The following is a 20,606-nucleotide window of genomic DNA, read 5'->3' on the forward strand; positions in this document are numbered from 1 at the left end:
GGGCAAGGAGGTCATAACATCCCTGTATTCTTCCCCTATAAGACCCATTATAGAGTACACTAGCCCTTTCAACATATACCTTGCAAGGCACATGCAGCAACTGGAGAGACCACAGAGGTTCCTCACCAGGGGAATCCAGGGCCTCAAACTTCTACCATACACAGATAGGCTAAAAACCCTATCCCTCTACTCTGTTTCACACAGATTCCTCAGAGGTGACCTCTGTCTGGCATACAAAGCGATCACAGACCCCACCATGATGGGACTGCTGCACATCCGCAAGTCAAGCTCCACTCAAGTAACCCACATACGTGGCCTCACCCTGGTCTGTGACATCAACAAGACTTGTTAGTGGGACAGATTTGTGTCCAAGAGACTCCCCCATCTATGGAATAGACTCCCTGTCCACATCAAGCAGAGTACCTCTTTACCCCTTTTTAAGTGCAACCTGGATAACTGTATGGGAAACAGAAAACATACCCCTGGGATTCCACACATTTCCCTGCTGGACAGGGTCAGTGGGTGCTGATTTGTCTAAACATGGGTTAAACTCTTGTCTAGGGTTATAAGGGCCTCAGGGCCAATAGCCTAGCAACCTTATATGATCCTATGATCTTATAATCCTATGATACAGTAACTGCTTGTTCTTAACTTGTCCTTAACACATCATTATCCTGCTGCTGTATTCATGCGCTGCTTCCTGTTGTGAAGACTATCTTGTACAGATCTTGTCTGAATAATCGCGATGATAAACTGAAAAATAACACAACACAAGTATGCACAGAAATGAACTACAAACTAATCTTAATTTTCTGTATGGGTTTTCCTGTCACCAACTGTCCAGCCCTTCCCATCACTTCTGTGTCATCCATCAAACCTCTTTGATTCACAGCTGTTTCCATAAGTGATGTTTCCACCAGCAATAACATGCTTGGTCCCTCGTGTGTATACATCTCTAGCATACATATAAGGAATGAATAACTGTAACTGTTATGACAAATGTGTAAATCATGATACCTGAAACATGACTATACCACATATCTGTTCTGTGTTCCATCAAATTTACAAATGGTTGTATGTGGATAATGCTTCTTTGCATGAAAGTCGGCACAGAGCACCACAGACTACAGCTAATTCCCATTCTAAGTTCAGCACCTTAAGATATGATTACATGTGCACTAATACTTTGTCATCAGCAGTGCAGATGAACTTAGCAGTGCTGCACTTCAGGCAGAGAGTAAAAAGAATTCCAAGTAATTCTTTTTTCGGTTACTCAACATCTGTATATCTGTATTGTATTTTCACAACAAGTTATCTGGATTCTGGAGTGATGTTGATTCAATTACATTAGTCTATTAATGTATGTCTGAACTCCAGTTGTTACATTTGCAACTGTGTTACAGTGTTGGGTAACCTAGTCACACATAATTCATCAGTGTTATTCTTCTATTTAGGAAATATATTTTGTATTGTCAATGGGTATTATGCAAGCATGAGACAATGCAAGTGTGCAATTATCCCAGAATGAAATGACAGGTATGTTTGATTTATAATCCACTGCTTTACAACTGTGATTGTCATTCCATACTGTGAAACAGGTACATGTCCCTCACAGTACAGCAATGTCATAAAGGGCAATTTATAAATCTTAGCAGAGAAATACGTCAATTCATTGGACAAACACAGTGCTGTTGTGTTGTCCTGTGCACACATACACATTTGTCCCAGTACCTGTGATGCACAGTACTTTCTGTTTCAAACAGTAAGTTTTTACTGATTACAAATGTGCTTTTTCACATCATTAAATGCAGAATTCTCCTGTGGCACTTGTGACCAATCTCTAGATGGGTAACTAGATAGGCAGAAGTTTCAGTTCTCACTGTGGTAAATGTGTGTGTTTGTGTGTGTGTGTGTGTGTGTGTGTGTGTGTGTGTGTGTGTGTGTGTGTGTGTGTGTGTGTGTGTGTGTGTGTATATATACACCTGGGGGAATGTAGTGACAGGTAAGTAATGCTTCAATGTCAAAAGTGCTGTGTCCACTTCTACTGAGGAGAATATTTTTAACTATACACACAGCTCCCTTTCCACTTTATCCCTCATTTAACACAAACATCCTCTCTGCAACACATGAATGAGGTCTTCTGTTCAAAAATGCACTCTGTCCCTATAAGAGTCAGACTTCTCATGTGGCACTTGCAGCTAATAATTTGTTTTCTAGATTGTATAACTACTAGATGGGTGATGGTTCAAATCTGACAGTGGTGAATTGGAGTGTCTATGTGGTTCTAGTGTTATGAAAGTTAACCTTAAACAACTCACTCGGGAAAAATGTAACTTTGGCCACTGCTCCCTCTGTAGTTTATCCCACTTTTAACACAACTTTTTTCACTGCAACACACAGATGATGTCATCCTGTCAAAAGTGCACTCCCTCACGGTCAGAGTAAGACTTCTCCTGTAGCACTTGTAGTTTATACTATGTTGCCTTGATTACAAAACCTAGATAGGTGGGGGTTCAAATCTCACAGTGGAGAACTTCTGTACATGTCTGAGAGTGTAGTGGCAAGTTTGTAATGATTTAATGTCAAATGTGCTGTGTCCGTCTTCACTGAGGATAAAACGTTTAACTTTGATCATAGCTCCCTCTGGACTTTATCCACTTTTGACATAAACATCCTCTCTGCATTGTCTCTTCTCTTAAGAGTCTGGTTTCTCCTGTGGTACTTGCAGCTAATACTGTGTTCTCTAGATTGTGTGACTAGATAAGTAGGAGATTCAGATCTTACTGTGGGAAACTGGAGGTGTGAACAATGGCAGTTACATATACTTTCCTGAACAGATGTGCTGTATCAGCTTCTAGTTACAGAAAATGTTAACATGGAAGAGGACTCTTATCCCATTTTTACCACAAACATCTTCTCTCCATCCCACTGATGAGGTCAGTGTGTCAAAATTGCACACTGTGCCATTCTGATTATGTGTTGCATAGATTGTGTAAATAGATAGGTAGGAGTTTCAAATCCCACATTGGATAAATAATGTCAGCATACATACTGTCATACACAACTGTGTCTATGACAACACCTCGGAGGATTCCCTATATATTTGTATTACCTCCATGCAATAAACATCTTTGGAAACACAATGCTTACATCGTTATATCTAAAAAGCACATTAAAGTGCTCATATTAGTTACCCTGTGGTGCTGGCTGTTGACACTATGCTGCCTAGACCCTAGACTGCATAAATACAGAGGGAGGAGGTTTGAATCCAGCAGTGATGGACTACTCTACATGGGTGTTTGCATTGTTGTGTAGTAAAAGGTTGTAATGCATGTAGCTGTGAATTGTTACTGTGTACTCCGACTGCCTTCATACATTTTTTTGAAGAACATCAACATATGAAAGAATGGCGAAGTCATCCATTCAAATGTGCACTGTCCCAGCTGAAAAAGAACATCTCATGTGGGGCATGCAATTCAGGCAGTGTTTTGTACCTTATAATTTTAGGAAGTCAGTTCAAATCCAGCCATTACTCCTTAGATTCACTTGTGTCAGTATGTCTATGAATGTGCAAGTAGGTAACAATGTTTTCAGCCAGCTATCTGATGTATACATGTATGGATGGGGATTCCTAATATAATGATTTCTGCACCTTTTTCACACAGAAATACTTTATCTGATAATGATGATGCCATGGGATGACATTTGTCTTTCCCATGAGGCTTTTCCTATTGCATGAGGACATGTGACCATATTCTGTATGCTTGTGCCTTAGTAAGGCATGTGTTTGAATCCATGATTATCCAGAAATTCTGCCTGATTGCCATTCTTCTGTCACAGTGACAACTGTATTATACACCTTGTGTGTCTGGAGATACCTAGCAGCAGGAAGTGTTGTATGAGAAACATACATATAGAAACACTGTTTTAAAGAAATGACAGGCACACATCTCCCTTGCAGCAAGGAAATGATGTCACAACTTCAAAGACTAACATGTAGCACCAGTGGCACTATGGCCCATTCATTCTTTCCGTTATCTTGTAGCTACTGTTGTGACATATTTAGATGTTCAACACTCAAACTGACTGACTATAAGCCTTGCTTGTCATAATGCTGTTATGCATGAATGGTATCCACCAGTGTTACAATGTGTACTATTACAGAGTGAGAAACCTTCCCTAACCCTTTTATCTCATACAGATTGCACCACAATCATGTGATGGAATGATTTCACATAGGTGGAGTTTCATAGCTTTGTAAATACTTCCACTGTGGCACATGTGATTTGTACACATGTTTACAGTTAGTGGGCTTACATAGCTTACTGTTCAAGTCCAAAGAAGGGTAACATTCTATGAGCATACTGGCATTACAAACAGCACCGCATGAAGTTATTATTCTCATTATATAGTTACTTATTATTAATGAAAATTATATATGTGTTTGTGCTGTTTACATGCTGTTTTGGCACTCTTCGCTGTAATGTCTTACAAGCATGGCCATTATAATCCTTTATTACTTGCTCCATTTGCAAATGGAGAACTTGAAGTAGTGCAATTTCATCAGATCTGTGTTGTCATTTGTTACTTGTGTACATATGTATATAAAACACATTTTTGTCTAAGATATGTGCAAGTGTAATATACCCCCCATCTGTGGTTGTCCAATGACAGATGTTAAAACATGTTCCTTTTGGCTGTGCATGACACAGCTGCTGTATGGCTCATACCTTGTTTATACAGGTTAGAATAGAGGATACAACAATACAGTCAGTTGTGACGCATACATTCCCTGCATATACATATCATATTCAATAACTGCACTCTATGCAAATGGCCTATAATATATCCACTGTCCTCACTATTATCTCAAGTCAGCATGTTATCAACATTAATATATCCTTTAATTATTTTTATTACAATGCTGCATTGTGTCCCTCTAACATCCATTGTTAGTATGTCCGTTTATAAGTGATGTACAGGAGCAAAGAGTTGCAAACAGGATTATTTACTATTGTCATCAATATGGACATCTTCCTGTTGAAAAATGTTTCTTTCTGGCATCATCGCATTTGAATGCATTAACTGACTACATTTTTCCATTTAGTCTTCCCTCATAATTATCTCTGCATTGTTTACATTGTATTTGGTTTAAATTATCCCACTTGTACATCCCCTGCATGTACACACTTGCCTTTACTTCATATAAGCTGTCTGTGTGTGCTTGCATAATATATTTGCCTACAGGCACGTATTTTTGTTTATATTGTGCACTTGTGATTCCAGTACCGTTTCATGGCCATCAACACTTTTGCTGATCACAAAATGGTGCCTTGAATCACATAAGCATGATGAGCAGCATATTCAGTGAGCGCTGCTGCTCATCAAGCTAACGTGGTACAGTTGTGCAGGCTTCAAGCAAAGCCTACACGATTGTTAATGAATCCTCGGGCAAAGTGAATGGCTGAAAAGAATGTATTTACATATACCAAGTCTGAGACTAGCATTTCTCAAAATATTCCCTTTTCTCCACAATATGGTAATTTTGGAGCTGGTATATATAAGTCCAAGTGGGGGAGAGGGTTGACCCCCTGCAAACAAAAAGTTTCAGGAAGAATAGTGATATTCAAGATTCTCTCTCTTCTCCTGGTTTTTCAAACTATTTTTTTGTTCTGTCAGGACTCAGCAGTTGGTGTGCCAACATTTCAGTAGGGAGCTGTACAGATTCCAGAAATAGCTAATTCATGACATTTCTTTACAATGCAACTATATTGCTCTATTTAAAACACAGTTGTCAATTGTACACAATCTTCATTTGTTCTGCCTCAGTGATTTTGTTTGATAAAATAAAATGTCTAAAATTCTAGGTTAAGCAAGCAGTGAACTACCCAAGTTGCTTGCTACAGTTAAATTGCCACATGAACTACCCAAGTTGCTTGCTACAGTTAAATTGCCACATGAACTGCCCAAGTTGCTTGCTACAGTTAAATTGCCACATAATGAGTGTTTCAGTACTTCATGCATGACCATAAATGTGCAGTACAAGCATTCATAAAGCAATAACTGTACTGAACTCCCACACCAGTAACACATCCCTAACAGCTTGCGCTTGGGACAGCTTTCACCTTCGCCCCACCCTAGTTTATGGTTCCGATGTCAATTAATACAGCTCAAGGTTGTCAACCTGGTAGGAAACCAGACTCAAGGCTCATAAGCTGGATAAGTAGCCTGGACGGTGTGTGTTTGACTGAGGGAGGTGAGCACACCAGTGACCAGTCAGAAATAGATGACCAGCCTTTGGGAGGTTAGGCCAGTTGTGCCTAGCTGTCAAAGTAATTTAGGTCTGTGTAGGGTTGGATGTAGAGATGTCTCCCAGGAAATGGGGGGAAGTGGGGCACTGTTTTTAAAGACCCAAGCCTTTGGGTGTGGTAGTAGGTGGGAGTATAGCAAAGAAAGACATGAGGTACAAAAATGGGGAAGATAAAGCATAAGAACTCAGACACAGGCTTCTACATCCATTATAAGGTTGCAAATATGATAGTCAGCATTTATTTGAAACTTTCAGGAAAAAGCCTATGAAGGCAACACATGACTAGCAGAAAAAATATCTGGGGTAGAAAAAAAATGAAAAGAGGTGCATGCTCTACTGATTTTATTTTTCCGAGTTATATTTGTTAGGTTTTACCTTTGTCATGCATTTTCTACTACATTGCCTCCTTAGTGACCCACCTAGAAGCTCATGCCTTTCAAAACAACATATTTTCTCTAGTGGAATCACTTCATTCACCCCACCAGCAATCAATGTGGCTTGAGAACTTTAAATTCTGTTGCGTATATTTGCATTACAAGACTGCAGGATGGTTTTCCATTGCTGAATGATTATTGATGTATCCTGCAAGTTTGACAGCATTGAAGTCAACTGGCTAATTCCCTACCAGGGTGAGAATGTTGAATATTATTGCACAAAATTGGCTCAGCATTCTATTGGCTAGCTCTGCACAAGCTTACTCAGCTTGAATATTATTGGTTGAAATTAGCCTTTCTTCCCATAGGTAGTTTTTCCAGTGTGAACTGATCCTTTCTCTCATTGGTGACATACTCCAGTCCATGGTTCCTCATTAGTTCACCAGACAAGTTTCCTCATTGTCGCCAACCAGCAAATAGCCCTGCCAGACCACTGGCCATATCTTTCCCTTCACAGTCATTCATTAGGTAAGACAAACTCAGCTTTTGTCATTCATATTGTGCTTGTTTTGGAAGATCCTATATAAATCTTGGTACCTCTGCCTTTATTGGCTCAACCTAAATAAGCCCTTTGCTAAGATGAAAATACTTACTGATCTTCAATGATTAGTTCACCTAGTTCAATGGCATAGATGAATGAAGTCCTCACTTTTCCCAAATGACCCAAGTTTAGTAGCAAATCAGCTGCTGGATTTGTTGTGGAGGAGGATAGGCGTAATTAGTCTATGTTAGATTGGCCAGCCTAAAGGGATGGTGGCTATCCAGTTTGATGAAACATTGGACCCCACTGACTGTGGGACAATGACATGAAACACTAGACCAGGAATTTGCACTTGGACTCTTCCAAGATGCTTCAGCAGTAGTCATCTGAGAGTATATAGCTTCTTGGGAAAAGTGTGTACAAAAGCATGTATGCCTTGTCACTAAAATGAAGGCAATTTAGGGTCTTAACTTTACTGAGTTCATACAGTGCCATCAAGTGGTGGGGAATTAGGGCTAATTAGAAGAAACACCTGATGGCTGCCTAGATGAATGCTTCCCAAGACTGGCTCTCAGTATTAGTAAATGGAGAAATTGACGAGCGTCATTGTCCATGACAAGGTGAATGTTCAACAGGCAGTATCAGAAAAAACAAAAGACAAAAAATAAAATGTGATAAGTAAATATATATGACTTAGTCTGTACCTACTTCATATCCTTTATTTGGTTTAAATTGTAAACTGCACATGGCATTTTGGTGTATATTTGCTAGGGAATATAAAATTGTTCTTGTGTTGTTAGTTGTTGTGTGGTACTTCCACTACCCAGTTTTCCATGCCATTACCCACTTAGTTCAGTACACAGATTGGTCTGTAGTTCTTCAGCTCTGGTGTGTTTCCCTTTCTTTTGCTTAATGAATTAACCAATGTCCCCTTTCATTGGATAGGTACATGTTTACTATTTAACCCCCTGTTTTTCAGTGCATGCATATGATCTATAATGTAGTCTTATAATACTATTAATTCAGAGTTATTAATTCAGTCTAGTCAAGTAGTGTTTCATTTCATTTAATAACTGTTTTATGATTTATTTGACACAGCTTAAGTTATATATTTGGTATTTCTTCAAAAAATGTGATACTTCCAAAAATTCATTTGTAGCAGTTTATAAATGCCTCTGGGCTTTCATCATTGCTGTACATTTGTATTCTTACACTCCTGTAATACTCATAAGTTCTTATGTTCATCAAACAAATGTTTATACCTGAACTTCATCAAGGACTATTGACTCCATAATAGTATATAAGCTTAACAGCTCCAAGTACTAGTTATAACCTTAATATAAATGCATCTTAGTTTTGAGCTTCCTTTACTTCTTTGTGTCAGTTTATTGTATAGTTTAGGCATAGACAGAGTCTATACTAAATTATCCCTTTTTTACTTTCTTGATAAATAAATATCCCCTTTTTGTAGACCTTTCACCATCATTGGTGATGATTGTATGTTACATTCTATTAGGACCTGCAGAAATGTATATATGCAAACTTTAAGAGCAAGGTATAGCTTATCTTTCAGTGTGTTTTGTAATACTAAATATGTTTAATTCCTTTTGTCTTTTAGAATATTTGAAATTCCTTAAACTCAGCATTACTTGAATCTGTGGTGAACAGACTTCTACAGATATTTGACTTAAACTGTAAAAACAAAAAACAGAGTTATGCTCTAAAGTAAAACAAATATAAGAATATGAAGAGAAATATTGCATGAGATCTCAAGGCATAGGAATCTTGATTAAAGTATTGTTTGCTGTCTGCCAGTATACCTATATCCTTATATATGTTAATTTGCTCAAAAATATCAAATATTCTGTTATTATAATGCATGAACCTTTTTCCAAGGAAAAAAAAACACAAATGGGCATTTAGATCTGCTGAACACCTACTCAGTTTGCCTTTCTTTGCTATATATTGCTTTAAATTGATTATATCTGATGGAATAGCTTTGCCAGTTTTACTGTTATCTTCATATATGACCTTCCAAACATGAGCTGACTTACGGAATATGGAGAACACCAAGCTAATTAATGCTGTCCCTGTCACTAACCCTTGAGGTACCACTGTTGTAATATTCCTATCCCTAGATACACAGTGTAAAACCATGATCCTTTGTGTCCAGTTTTGACAACAAGTTATGTATCCATCCAGTAATGTAAAGTATGTGCTGAAAGAGATAAAAGTTGCACCCAGACTTGACACATTTTCCTTATTAACCTTTTTATGTGGTATCTGCAAACCTGTGGAGATTATCACTGCAAACCTATGGAAATTATCACATGGTCAATGTGTTTTGAGCACCAAATGTCTAATTTAATGAATAATTAAATTTTAATGAACTCTTAGCACTTGTTAATGGGAACTTTTTTTCTTTTCATCACATTTTTTTTTCTAGGTGTTTGCTAAAGGAAGAAATAACCTTGACTGTTAGTACTTTATCTGTGGTCAGTCTGTTACATAAAATTTGTCAAGCACGCCAGTTAAAATACTACTGTTGGTCTGTATACAACACCATTTTACTCACATTGAAGTGGTCTAGGTCCACACATGCTTGCTCATTTATTTATTGATTGATTTAATTTATCTACAGGTATAAAGCACTGCTTCAAATGGATGTACTTCAGATTCTGCAGATCACATATAGTAGTATTCTAAGACACATCTGTAATGCAATGTTTGTCAGAGGGGTACCATAACCATGTGGAACAGACTGGACTATGGGAAGTTTTGAGTGACATTTGCATGAGGATATTTTGTTAATTGGTATACTTTGGCATGGAAGAGTTCCATAGACCTTTGCTAACCACTGGCATTCCTTGCAATTCGTTGCACACATCTGCCCCAGTGGAGAATAACCTATTTAGTGGGAAACGTTTGTTAGTGCCATAAGCAGTGACGTCATCAAACTACAAACACTAGGGTTTTGCATTAGATTGATTTGACTGGTATTGGCATTCAAACCTGCACCATGCTCTCTGCAAATCCCCTCCCCACTCTATCCCTATCCAATCATCATCCATCTCATTTCCTCCTTGTTCTTAGTCTTTATTCAGTCACCACTCACAGCTCACACATTACACGGTACACACTCTTCTTTCCTCCCACTCAAAGTAACGCACTTTACTACATATTCAGAAAGCCACAATCCTTAATATAGATAAACAATCCCCCCAACCCTAGTATTTCACACTGCCCTTCACTCACATACAGATACATGAGACACACCTGCATGCAGCTTGGTAGACTCCCTCTTTGACCCTAAAATCTCCCAGCTCACAAATATCTACTCCTAAGCTTTCATTCTGATAAAGTAACACTCCCAACCAGCAACCCAACTCACTCCTCTAACATCTTCTACCCAGTATCACTTACTGTCTTTCTCCTCTTAGTCTTCTCCCATCTAACTCCTATCAGTCATGCTCCCCATCTTATCTCTCAATCCCCTCATCTTCCATATCACAAACTTTATCTAATAACCCCACTGGAAGTTCATCAACATAACTCCAACCCTCTTCCCTCTGAAATCTACACATCTGTTTAAATATTTATTATTATAGTGAATGGGAGAGATGATCAGTTGAGTAAGTCTGTACATACTTACGTTTTGTGATTTGTTGCTACAGCAGAATGAGACATGTTTAATATTAAACTCATCTACTATTAATTTTCTTCAGAAGACATCCTTTTCTCTAACATTCCTCAAGAAAATTAATAACAGGTTACTTTAATATAATAAGAAAAACAACAGAGGAACTACCATAGACTGGATACTCTTCTCTGTCTTGAGTAAAATCTCTGTTTTAGGAACTCTCCCTGACTCTTTAAGTGACCAACTCCCCATATTTGCTTTAAGGAAACAAACATACAAAATGACATAATTACAATGTGGCACATAACCCCTCAAATTTTGAAAAAGACAACTTTGTTTTATACCTCAATCATTACAGCAAGACAATGCTAAAATATTTGCCTCTTGATGATGCTGTATCCCACTTTAATAAAATATTCCTAAGCATACTAAACAAACTAGCCCCACTCAGGAAAAAAAACAAGCAGTTAAGTCAAACACTGCCCTATGGCTGACTAGAAGTATCAAACATCATATGAAACTTTAAAATGCTGCCTGGTAAACCTAGGCAACAACAATAAAAAAAAAAACTCAAGCTAGCCATTATAAAGTTAAATAACCCAGAAACAAAACTATATATCAAATTAAATCTGACAAAAAAATCTACTAAATTAATTTCCAAAGTAATAATCAAGATAACTCCAAATTATTGTGGTCTTCCATAAATCAGCTCCTAAAAACTAATGATGCAACACAACCCACACCAACAATCAATTCCAACAACCCTACAAATGTCATCAATGCATTTACCTCCCACTTTATTAGTTCAGTTTCATCCTTACTAAATAACAACAATCAAAACAATATCCACAGCAAATTATAACCCCCTACAATCCCCACACACCCTAACTCTTCAATCAGTCCCTACTGCTGCCATTATAAGACTTCTGCTCAAGTTAAAACCCACATCTCTGTCACCTGACAACTTACAAGGTGAATACTGAAAACTTGCAGTAGAGGCCATAGCCTACCCTGTTTCTGCAACATCTTCCCCATCCATAAAGGTGGTCAATCATTTGAGCTCATTAATCAAAGGCCCATCACCAATTTCTCCCCTGTATGCAAGACACTTGAAAAATGCATTTAGTCCCAGTTACTTCATTATATCACCCAAAAAACACTTCCCTCTCCCTTATGGCTTTGTTTCCACCCCACCATATCACCTCCATGGCTCTCCTTAGATTTATTAGTATTATTAACACAAACAGAGATGAAGGCAGCCTAGTATCAGCCCTTTTTTGATGTTTCTAAAGCTTTCAACACTGTCTGTGACACTGTTCTCTTTCAAAAATACTCTAACGTAGGCCTGGATAACCCCACCTCTCCTGGTTTTCCACCAGGCAGCAAAATGGCTGACTGACATCTCACCATTTCTCCCCCACATTGATTGGAGTTCCACAGGGATCCATGCTTGGTTCTATCATTTTTAGTATCTTTGTTAACGACCTTGTCCTGACAAACAGGAATGCCACAATACTATTTACAGTACACAGATGATTTGACAATCATATGCTCAGCAAAATACATTGACTCTCTACAACAACTGACTCAAGAATATTTCTCCTCAGTAGAAAACTTGCTGACCTCCAACCAGCTATTTCTCAACCCAAACAAATCAAAATTACTTCTCTTTACTCCAAAACACTTTGAAATAAATAAGAACTCCTTCTCTGTTACCTCCTCTAATAACACCAACAAACAACCTGTCACCAGCACCAAACTACTAAGAGTTCATATAGATGAAGCCCTAAAATTCATTGTCCTCATAGACCATGTAGTTAAGAAAACTCACCAAAAATGTGGCTGTCTCTATAGAACCAAACCTTACAACTAGATCTCATATTGCAGCAACCCTTCTCCTACTGACCCTTCTTTATGCTGCAGCAATATTTACCAACACCCACAAACTTACCTAAACAAGCTCAAGCAGCATTAAAATAAGGTTGCAAAATTTGCCAGCAACCTGTCCATAGATCACACCACTGTCTAATACTCAGACACCTCCACTGTCTCGAAATACCTGACCAACTCATATACTCTCAACTCCCTATTGTCCAAAAGGTATTATATAAACCAAATGACTGTCCTTTCACATCAAGCCCAATAACACCCAACTAGGACTCGGTGCTCTGCGATTTGCCGGTGCCTTTCTTCACTAGGACTCTGTGCTCTGTGATTTGTCAGTGCCTTTCTTTGCTAGGACTCTGTGCTCTTCCAACAAAGCCCTACTACTTATATCTAAACCTAATAGCTTGGCTGGCTGCTCTGTATACTCTCTCACAGTGTCCAAAACCTGGAACTCCATCCTCTAATAGTTAGACAAGAACCACCAATAAAGTATTTCAATCTTCAACTAAAAACACACATATACAACCCAAGGCATTGCAAATGCTCTCCATCTGATTAAACCATCCTTTTCTTCACTAACTGATCTGCTTGCTGAACTCTTTAACCCTTCTAAAACACAGTAACTGCATAAAATTGCAATCTACAATATGTCTGACTACTGTATGAATAATGTGATGAACAAATGCCATTATAACTCTAAGCCTGTTTGCATATAATTTCCCTACTGATTTGTTGCTCTCCATATTTATGTATATACTATATAAAACTGCCACTTCCACTGCTACAGTGTAGAGTATCTGTGTTAGATGTCATTACCAATGTTTGAGTCTATTGTGTTTTACTCGAACTTTTCTACCCGGTCCTCCACTGAAAATATGTCATGAGCCCAGTCAAACTTTCCCAGTAAACAAAAGTAATAAATAAATAAATATATATGTGAAAGATAATGTCACAAGGTCAGAACTGGGTCTTTAACCCTGTACCTGTGAAGCACAAACTTTAACCCACAGAGCTACTGTAGCTTAATACAGCCGTAATGGATAGCGAACAAATGTTAGTTAACAGGGTATAGTTATGAGAGAGCTTTAGTTGCTTTCTTAGGCTATTTCCTACAGGCCTGGAACGATAGAGTTCCCTGTAATGTTGATTATAACATTTACTAGCCACTAAGTTAAAATCTTGTGAAGCAAAATTATGATTGATGACTCCCAAGACTGCATAAATGTCATATTCTCAGACAGAATCATTGTTTTACAGACAAGACCAGTTATTAATAAAAAATGCAAAAAAACACAATAGATTTTCCATAGTTTCAAGTATGTTGTAACTCTCTGTACATTTCTCCAAAACTTAAATAACTAGGGCAGAGGCTTTTAATTAAGTCTACACATCACTCTCTTAACTATGCACCTTTGATCTCTTAAAGTTGACCTGAAAGGGATTGTTCCTATGCTCTATGACAAAAGATTGAATGTATATAACAGGTCTGCTTCAGAGTTTGGACGAATATAATGCTTAATTATGATTAAAAAAGAGTCTGGGATAATATAATGATCAATTCTTAAAAAAAAATAAGGGCGGGGCAAGTTCAGGCACCAGTCTTAATGCACTTCTGCACCTATTACACCCCCTGTTAATTATATATACTAACACCAAGATTGTACAATCCCTTCGGAAAGGAAAATTCCCCTAACCAGTGATTGTTGATCTTGTGCATGTCAACCATCTGTTTCTGTCCACATTATGCACTTTCAATGAGAAGTTTTGAAGCCATATATATTTATGTATATATATATATATATATATATATATATATATATATATATATATATATATATATATATATATATATATATATATATATAAAATATAAATATTTCCTAAAGGCCATGAGCCAGATTCTCTTTCCATAGTACAGCTTGTTGTCTGTCACTTAGGTAAGAATGAAACCAGTTTATTGCTAGGTTGTCTACGGGGAGTGATTGTAGTGTGTCTAAGAGTAATTGGTGGTTTACCATATCAAATGCCTTGGATAGGTCTAGGAAGAGGGCAGAGGAGAGCTTGTTATTATTGCAGTTTTGATTTATTGTATTAGAAAAGGAGAGAAGGGCTGAGGTTGTGCTATGGTAGGGTCTAAATGCATGTTGAGAGGGGGCTAGGAGAGAGTTTTGATTCTGATAGGCAAGAAGTTGCTTATAAATAAATTTTTCCATTATTTTAACCAAGTGGGATAGGATTGCTATAGTCCTGTAATTAGAAAGTTCAGTGGAGTCTCCCCCTATGTGTAGAGGAATAATGTGGGATGTTTTCCAGATGGAGGGGATATAGGTTTCCATAACTGTTCTATTGATTAAAACTGAAATGGGGTATGCTATTTCATTGGCTGCATTTTGGAGATATTCAGCAGGTTGTAGGTCTGCTGAGAAAGTGGTGGGTTTCAGCTTCTTCAGTAAGGACTTAATGAAAGATGCTGGCACTGGTTCGATCTTGAAGGGGATTTGATTATTAGTTGTGGGTTTGGTGGTAATTAGGGTATTGAGTGATAGTTTGTTGGCTAGAGATTACACTGTTTCAGTAAAGAAAGTATTAAAGGTATTGGCAACAGTCTTAGGAGGTTGTTGGAGTGTAGTTAGGGGGGTAGGGGTAGTTGACTGACCTGGGTGGAGTAGTTTATTAATGCCTGACCTGACTTTTTGCGGCTGGCTTTGGTGTTTTTGTTGTAGATTGCAGTAGTATATCTTTTCATCTAATATAATAGCCTTCTTAGTATTATTCCTCAACTGTTTATACAAGAGGTGGTCTTTTGCGGATTTAGTGGTTCTCCAGGTGGACCACACTTTGTTTCTGCTAATAATCTTTTGTCTTATATCCTTGGATAGCCATGGTGCTACTTTGTTATTGGTTGTAATAGTATGTTTGAGAGCATGGTTGTCAAGGATAGCAAGAAATGTAGAGTTAAAGTATGAGACTGCTTCATCTAGAGGAAGTAGTGATAGGTTGGACCAGTTACAAGAGTTAAGCTCTTTCAGGAAATTAGACTGAATGAAGTTCTTAGTATTTCTAATGGTTTTAAAGGTCGATTGATGAGGGATGTCATTTCTTTTTCTAATTTTATAGGTGAGGGAGTGATCACTAAAATCTTCAGGTAGGGTGCTTGCTTGGTATAGCTGGAGTGGATTGTTTATTAATATCCAGTCAAGAATACTTTCCTTATTGCTGGGCTTATTAATTCTGGTAGGGGATGAGATTAACTGAGAGAAGCCATGCAGTTTTATATGGGTTGAGGGGAAGTCTGCAGCGCAAGTATACCAATCAATATTAACGTCTCAGAGAATAATGGTTTCTTGGGGGTAGTTAGTGGATAGCCATTGGAGGATACTCTCCAAGGTATTTATGTTGTCACCTGGGGGGAATATAGATACAAACAATGTGTATAGATTTGTGTTTGTTGATTTGTACTTTTACGACTAGTATTTCTGCATTGTTAGTGATCTGGATATTTGGAGTACTAAGCTTGGATACTTCAAGAGTGGATTTGTATAAGATGGCTACCCCCTCTCCTTTTTTTGAAATATGATCAAGCCACACTATATTGTATATTGGGAGTAGAATGTCATTATCAGTGGTAGTTGGTATGAGCCAGGTTTCGGAAAGGCATAAAACATCAGGAGAGTCCCTGACGTAATCCTCAGATGCCTTTGTACTTCAGTAGAATGGATGGCTGTCCTTCAGATCTTTAACATTTTCAGGCTGAGCTTGTGCAAATATCACCTAAATTGCTAATACCATGGCAGTTGACTTTTGGGCTTTAACATTTATATTATTGGAAGACAGCGATATTATTGAAAGCAAGTCAAGTCTATACATCTTAGAGATACCTATATAAACTTAGATGTGGGAGAGACCCAAGCAGTCCTGAGTCTGGGAAATACATATGCAAACGTAAGTTAGGTATCCAGTTTACACACGCACACACACACACACACACACACACACACACACACACACACACACACACACACACACACACACACACGCAATAAAATAAATAAAATAAGCCTTATTCACAAATATTTCTGTTTCCTGCTTCATCCTTCTCAGGTGTTTCATTCCTTAAAATGATTATTCAGGCTTTGCTTGTAGAAATGTGAACAACTTCCAGTAATATTTTGGATAAGGAAAAGCTCAGATACTCTACAAAGAGAATGGCAAAAGATGCCAGCCACAGCAGTAATGAGAGAAAGGAACAGAACAATGTTGGGGTAGTAGAAAAAAGATCAATATTATTAAACTGAAAACAGTAAGACAAATGATTTTAAAATTATTTTTGTTAAAACAACATGGCTAGAAAATGTTTATTATGCAGTGTGATATGCGATTAGTTATTTATTTAATTCATTATTTATTTAGCTATTATTTACTAAGGTATTCTTTGATTTGCATATTAGCTAAATTAATAGCATTGCAATACAGCTAAAGTTTCAGACAAATCTTTAAAAGGAGAGTGCTTGGACATACTTTAGCTACTATTTATTATTTAATGCATCTTAATGTGTATATAGATTGCCTGTTTATTTATTTCTTAATTATTTGCTATAGCATGGCAGCTAATTAACTTTTTATGACCATCTTTACAGGTATTTATTTCCCACTTGAAATAAAATGGATCTGTTGTGACAGCATAATCTCTTCCAATATGGATATTATTTATTCGTTTATTTGCTTTCTCACTTTAGTCCTTGTTAAGTGGCTGGGTAAAAGGCAATAAACACAACTGTCAAATTTTGGGGGTGACCTTGAACTTTTGCTGTTCATATTTTCTTGCTAGGAGTCAAACTATATAAGCCCAGGTTGTAATAACTGACATAATGATGTCACTTGGACAGCCATGTAAATGTTGGCAGGTTGGTTAAGGCAGGAGACAATTATACATTTATATACAGAAAATCATGTTTTCCTCCCTCGCTTCTAATTTCTGAAGTAACACTCCAAAAGTCACGTCCATGCCCTTTGCTTCAGTAACAAATATAGTATATGAAAGACAGGTAGTGCATAGAAAATATGATGCTCTTTAATGTTATACAACTGCCATTAAACTGTTAACTTTCCCATACTGAAATATGACTAAAATAAATTGATGTTACTGTGACCACAGCAGCTGCAACATTTTCTTTATATTCTGAAGCTTGTATTTTTTGTATATATGCCTGGTAGGGTATTAGTAACATAGTTTCAATGAGGTGTTTGGATGAAATGAGTCATATATTTTATAACTCAGGCATAAACTAAATAACTGTTAGATCATTTCAATGTGTAACAATGCATTCCATCCATACATTTCAGATATGATTACACAGTAATAAAGTTCCTTTTTGTTAAATGATTTTTACAGCATACTGGACAGAAAATTTAAACAGTGTACAATTAAACAATAGACAGAAACTTTAAAGCTGTCTAGATGACCTTTTGCTTTTCAATATCCAAGAGGCAATGTTCAATGCATTTTTAATTGTGTGGAGCATTAAGCTACTGCGGTTTTCATGTGCGGGGCTGCAGGTTGATGAGATCTGTCCATGTGCAGTCGGTTTCATTGTTCCTGAGTCTGTGCTTGGGCAGATATGAATGAGTTTTATTAATAGACTGTCCTGTATAATCCATCATTCCTTCAACAATGCATTGCTGACAGTTAATTAGAATCCATGTTGCAGAATAACTAACATCGTGTTTAGAATTATAATCTTGTACTAAATAATACATCACACAAACCCTGCATCACACTAAGTGTATTAAGATACTTCATAGATGAAAATACTTTGATTTCACACATACTTTTCTTCTTCCAGTTCTCATCTGCACTTGTTCACAAGACTTGTGTTAAAGCAACATCTGATCAGACTCTAAAAGTTATTATTTTTATTATTAGCATCTGTTCGCATTAGGTTTGGGGATTTGGGGAAAAAATGAAAGAATCTCTGGATAAACTACAGATCTGGCTTCTTAAGAAAGAGGACAAGATCCATAAAGGAAGGATAGTATACAGCACATGGCAGTGTGAGTTTGTCTCTCTGTCTAAGGCAAGTTTATGAATATCCTTGAACATTTTATGAAATTTGTCAGTTGAGATATATATCTGCCATAGGGCATTTTACCTTCATTACTTGGTATATATCCTTAAGTTATATATATATATATATATATATATATATATATATATATATATATATATATATTAGAGGCTTTTGTTAAGCATAATGTGTCAGAACATATCTAGAGTCTCTACTTATGCTATACAGAAGAGCCAGAATAAAGGAAAAACATGTCTGTAACTAAAAGAGTGTAGCTGGCCCAAGTACACTGCAAAAGATTTGAGTCTCACTGGCCATTTATGTGTCAGTATGTTAAAACATTATTTTTAAGGACATTTTGTACATGTCCCATGACACATTGATAAAGTGAAGTCTGTAACTGTAATTGTAGGAGTTACATGCTTTGGCAGGGATTTTCTTGATCGTTTATGTATGCATCTGCTATCAGAATTTTACTGTCTTTAAGTGTCAGTGTACAGTGTAAACACGGGCATGCTTTAGAGCAGTGTTTTTGCACATAATGCTCCGTATATAGCAAAAGTGGAAAAAAGCAGTAAAGACAATCTATGTAGGCAGTTGGACACATGGCAGAGTACTATGAAGCAGTCAGTGCACTAACATACATCTGATGCTACAGTTACTGCTACAGAATCTTTTCACTGCTCCATTTATGGGGAGATAACACAGTCTACACACCTGTAGTCAGGACAAATAGGCTAGAACACACACACTGGAGGTTAATCCAAAATACAAAGTTAGCAAAGAACACCATACACAAGATGCAAGAAGTGACAGCACTGGTTGTTATGTGGTTGTACCATCTAACACAGTGCACTACAGGAGCCAAATAACTATATTTTGCAAAGTTCACGTGATGTATGACACATAGGACAATATGAAACCACAAACAAGTGTGTTAAACTTTGCATGGAGGTAGGCAATAGTCTCATCACATAACCTGCAGTTAGCACATAATTTGCCTGGATGCAGAAACAAATGTAAGCAAAATAGATGAGCACCAGCAAATTCTAGCAGTCTGTAGTGTCACATCAAAAATGTAACTACAACAACTATGTGCAGAGGTACCCAGGTTGCTTGTAAAGGCCCCCCCCCAGGTACACATGAGCCACAACTATCCAGTTAGGGCAGTGACCCTACACTGTCATATTAGTAGTGGCAGAATAGGGACATTCTAACAGTGCAAAAATAAATAATTTAATTAATTAAAGTACACAACTATAATGTACTAATGCCCTACACAGAAAAGGAAACACACACACTCCATATGCAACAGCAAACCAGGTATGGGTAATGCTTGACAATATTTTACAGTGGACAAACACATCATGCCTTTGTTGATCTCCTCGTTGAATTGTTTCTGATTTTAGCTACAGGATTTCTTCACAAAGAATGGTGAACTGCAGTGATGATGCCCCTACACAACAGTAGCCCTCCCACTAATCCAGTAAAGTGCAGATGCATCTGATTTGTAAAGCTTGTGAACACATCATATTTGACCTCATAAATTTTATCAAAGATCTTGCTAGGCAAGACTCACATCAATTTACCTTTGGCAAACAGAGATGACTTCTCATTTACCTTCTATGAGGAGGACACAAAGCCTGTAGATGATGGTCATTCTCTTCACACAGCTTATTTGGATCTGTCCAAAGCATCTGACACTAAATACCATGCTGGCATTGTAAATAAATTAAGTGCCTTAAAAGTAGAGCCATGTGTGGTAAGGATGAAAGCCACTTAGCTTAAA

Source organism: Protopterus annectens, chromosome 8.part0, assembly GCF_019279795.1.
Source record: "Protopterus annectens isolate FY-2018-M chromosome 8.part0, PAN1.0, whole genome shotgun sequence".
NCBI lineage: Eukaryota > Metazoa > Chordata > Ceratodontiformes > Protopteridae > Protopterus > Protopterus annectens.